This window comes from Myxocyprinus asiaticus, chromosome 43, assembly GCF_019703515.2.
Source record: "Myxocyprinus asiaticus isolate MX2 ecotype Aquarium Trade chromosome 43, UBuf_Myxa_2, whole genome shotgun sequence".
NCBI lineage: Eukaryota > Metazoa > Chordata > Actinopteri > Cypriniformes > Catostomidae > Myxocyprinus > Myxocyprinus asiaticus.
The window spans coordinates 20,105,192-20,109,998 of record NC_059386.1 but is presented as its reverse complement, the minus strand read 5'-3'; the positions used below and the strand labels follow the sequence as shown (position 1 = coordinate 20,109,998).

General features: G+C 38.4%; 1 protein-coding gene across 1 annotated transcript in view; it reads right to left on the bottom strand.

Moving 5' to 3' along the window:
• Positions 1-3,880: 3,880 nt before the first annotated feature.
• The window catches only part of LOC127433855 (zinc-binding protein A33-like), a 15,685-nt gene continuing 14,758 nt past the window's right edge, over positions 3,881-4,807 (bottom strand). The window contains exon 8 of the mRNA XM_051686140.1: positions 3,881-4,807. This exon is cut by the window's right edge and continues 1,101 nt beyond it. The gene's annotated coding sequence lies outside the window, so the exon portion shown is untranslated.

Below are 4,807 nucleotides of genomic sequence, written 5' to 3'. Positions count from 1 at the left end.
TGTCATTTTTTGACACTCACCGAGGTAAAATGGACCTGGACAGGTATGTCACACTGCACTTTTTAATGAATAGCAGTTAATTGTTATATGTGTGATTCTGCTTAATTTGTAGGTTTCAACTTGTTAATTTGTGTTAAAATGCATAGTTGAAATGAAATTTCCAACAGTGAGAACTTGTATTATTAATCATGCAAGTTCAAAACATTAAAGAAAATTACAATTGTACTTTTTAAAATTAATTTGTCACCCTACATTTTTATGAGGCTTAAATGTGAATAAAATTGTTGTAAACAGAATATAAAATAAAACACACTTTCACATGTATATGTTTGTGTATTAGGAATTTCCCTGTTCCAGTTGAACACTCCAAAAATCTGCTTACCTTAACTATAACACAAAGGGTGAATGACATGAAAAGTTGGTCATAGGTGTCATACAGAGATATTTTTAATGACTAATGTGTTGTCTCTTGGAGTTTCAGGAGCACAGAGGCATATCATTATGTCCACAGCAAGTAGGATCTTGTAGATAAATGAATGAAGTATTCTTGTTTTTACATCTCCCGCTCTGCTTCCAGTTGTTATGACATTCCCTGAACACTTTAAAATACTCATGATAACTTTTGACAACATTGTAAACTGTAAATCCACTTTGCTAGTTAATTAACTTTGACATCAACACCATGGCTGAGATTGGAATGGCATATTAACCATACTACTATTACTACTTCTGCCATATGGCAGAAATAGTATGAGTAGTATGGTAGTATGCAGTTTCGAACTCAGCCCATATCTATATAGCAACTGCTAGACCAGAAGTTCTGAGACAAAACCTCAAGATGGCTGCAAGCTAGTTTCTCTGATGCCTGAGTTATTACATTTTGATTACAGATTACCAGAGCAATTTTTTATATACAGTTGAAGTCAGAAGATTACAGTGCATCTGGAAAGTATTCACAGCGCTTCACTTTTTCCACAATTTATGTTATGTTACAGCCTTATTCCAAAATGGATTAAATTCATTATTTTCCTCAAAATTCTACAAACAATACCCCATAATGACAATGTGACAGAAGTTTGTCTGAAATCTTTGCAAAATTATTACAAATAAAAAACCAAAAGAAAATCACATGTACATAAGTGTTCACAGCCTTCGCTCAATACTTTGTTGAAGCACCTTTGGCACCAATTACAGCCTCAAGTCTTTTTGAGATTGATGCTACAAGCTTGGCACACCTATTTTTGGGCAGTTTCTCCCATTCTTCTTTGCAGGACCTCTCAAGCTCCATCAGGTTGGATGGGGAGCGTCGGTGCACAGCCATTTTCAGATCTCTCCAGAGATGTTCAATCGGATTAAAGTCTGGGCTCTGGCTGGGCCACTCAATGACATTCACAGAGTTGTCCTGGAGCCACTCCTTTGTTATCTTGGCTGTGTGCTTAGGGTCGTTGTCCTGTTGGAAGATGAACCTTTGCCCCAATCTGAGGTCCACAGCGCTCTGGAGCAGGTTTTCATCAAGGATGTCTCTGTACATTGCTGCATTCATCTTTCCCTCGATCCTGACTAGTCTCCCAGTTCCTGCCGCTGAAAAACATCCCCACAGCATGATGCTGCCACCACCATGCTTCACTGTAGGGATGGTATTGGCCAGGTGATGAGCGGTGCCTGGTTTCCTCCATACATGACGCTTGCCATTCAGGCCAAAGAGTTCAATCTTTGTTTCTCATGGTCTGAGAGTCCTTCAGGTGCCTTTTGGCAAACTCCAGGCAGGCTGTCATGTGCCTTTTACTGAGGAGTGGCTTCCGTCTGGCCACTCTACCATACAGGCCTGATTGGTGGAGTGCTGCAGAGATGGTTGTTCTTCTGGAAGGTTCTGCTCTCTCCACAGAGAAATGCTGGAGCTCTGTCAGAGTGACCATCGGGTTCTTGGTCACCTCCCTGACTAAGGCCCTTCTCCCCCGATCACTCAGTTTGGCCAGGCGGCCAGCTCTAGGAAGAGTCCCGGTGGTTCCAAACTTCTTCCATTTACAGATGATGGAGGCCACTGTGCTCATTGGGACCTTCAATGCTGCAGAAATTTTTCTGTACCCTTTCCCAGATCTGTGCCTCGATACAATCCTGTCTCGGAGGTCTACAGACAATTCCTTGGACTTCGTGGCTTGGTTTGTGCTCTGGCATGCGCTGATAACTGTGGGACCTTATATAGACAGGTGTGTGCCTTTCCAAATCATGTCCAATCAACTGAATTTACCACAGGAGGTAATCAAGTTGTAGAAACATCTCAAGGATGATCAGTGGAAACAGGATGCACCTGATACCGATAGCAAAATATCATTAAGAACTTTTAAAAGAGCAGTTTCTGTGCTATGGCGTGATCAAAACCCAGACTGAAAGACCTCAAAAACAGAATATTTATCCAAGTAACTCTGCAATTGGCTAAGAGCAACCTTTTCCAGAACCTTTGAAAGAAAAGGCAGTTTAGTCCAGGTTAGGCTTTTTAAGAAGAGGCTGCACTACAGCATGTTTAAAATATGCCGTAACAGACTCCGTTACAAGACTACTGTTAATTATATTCAGGATACTAGGTCCAATAGTATCAAAAACTTATTTTAGACACTTGTATGGAATAATGTCAAATGGACCATTGGAAGGCTTCAAGTGGTCTATTATTTCTGCCAGAAAAGAAATAGACTCAAAATGATTAAAAACAGCAGGACTTTTAAAAGAGACAGAAGGGTCATAAGTGGAAGACAAGATAAGAGATCTAATATCAGCAATACTAATAACAAAAAATCAGAGATAATTTTCACATATATCTAAAGACACATCAATACAGGCAGTGTTAATAGGGTTAATAACAGAATTTATGGTGTTAAACAAGACTCTGGGCCTATGACAGTTTTTATCAATTTTGTTCAAAAAATATTTTTTCTTATCTTCTTTGGGTTCTGATAGATACGCAGATAATCTCTTAAAATTTCGCAAGACACATGGAGCTTGTCCTTCTTCCACTTGCACTCGGCTCTCCTGCAAGCCTGTCTGCAAGCACGGGTAACAATTTAACCAGGGCTCAGATTTGGGTTTAACACACTTTACTTTTAACGGAGCAACAGAATTTAAAATAGTGGAACCGCCAGGCGGGCCCGTGACCTCATATACATATTCTTTTAAAGTTTTTATACCCTGGTGTATCTCTGACCTCATGTAGTGTAGCATGACGGGACTCCATTCCCCAAAAGCGTTACTGCAATGTCGAGTAAACCATAATCGAAAGGGAATGTCTTTGGTGACACATGTAACTGTGGTTCCCTGAGATAAAGGGAACGAGACATTGCGAAGGCTGGCCACACTACTACTTCAGAGTTTCGAGGTATGAGTGATGCGCTCTTGTCCTTCAGTCAGAAAACTCTGAAGAAATGGTGATTGAGCACCCACTTATATAGGCAGGGCTCAAACACCATTGCCAATCATAGGATTGGTGTTATTACACAAGGGCTTCAATTAGGTCGTTGAAGGAATTCCCCAAAAGCGTTTACCGCAATGTCTCATTCCCTTTATCTCAGGGAACCAAGGTTACACGTGTAACCGGAGATGTTTTTTCACACTGTCTCTGTCCCTCTGTTTGAAATGCTCAGTTTTCTGTGCAGCCCCTTTAAGACTTCAATATTCACGGCCACTGTGTTACAATTGGCTAACATTTTTGAAGCGCAAACACACTTTAAAAAAAAAGAAAATGCTCTAGGTAACAGTAGCTCATTTTTTGCGATTCTGTTTGGTGACAAGTGGCACATAATTACACTCTTCATCTTTTCAAATACAAATACTATGCTTCCTGTTTGTGACATTGAAATATAAAAAAAAAAAAAAAAATCATATTTTAATATTTCAGATTTTATTTTCCAAACGTCTTTATTACTGCGGAGGAAAAAAAACATACATATTGCAGTGGTTTAAACAAGTCAAACACAAATAAAATGTACACATGGTGGCATCCAGCAGTTAAGTTCAATGGTGATGTAACCGTTCTTGCATCAGTGATAAAAAGTAAAATCACATTACACATACAGAGATTACGCAATGTTTTCCAGTTGAACACATTAGAAAGCAGACAATGATTAATAAAAGTACTCTAAAAGTTAAAGCTTAGATCATAGAAATCACCATAGAGTTAGACAAAAGAAAGTGAACATCACAGATTGTATTGTGAGTGTATCAGAGCTGGAAAACTGATCATTGTAGAGCAAATGGTTGTAAGATATGTACATAAAATCATTATATCTAGGAGTCTCTTCTGGTGTTCTTCTCATAAACATTTTGGTCCATCAAATAATTATAGCAGTAGTTCTTTAAATATTAACGTGCCATGAAAAACAACACATCTGAGCTCCAGTCAAAAGGTGCAAGACCGTGACTGATTCTTTGTGCTTATTCCAGTGGACATGTAAAAACCAGTATCTATCCTCATCACTTAGCCAACATATTTTTGTAATGAAAGTAAAACATTTAAATAATGTAATATAAAAGACAATGAAAATTGTTTATAAAATGACAACAATGTAACATGAATGGCACACAGCTTTAGGACTCACTTTTAATTATGTAGAGATTAATTTTAGTATGAATATAAGGATATTCCTCACAGGATATCTGACCAACTTTGTTGCCAAAAACTCGCCACACGTACTTAAAAGTTGCATAGCACCTATTGTAATCTGAGCTATTTAGATATTAGGATGTGTTCTTACAACGTAAAACCTTTTATGTAACTCATTACATACATCATGATGGGGTAATTTGTCTAACAAATATA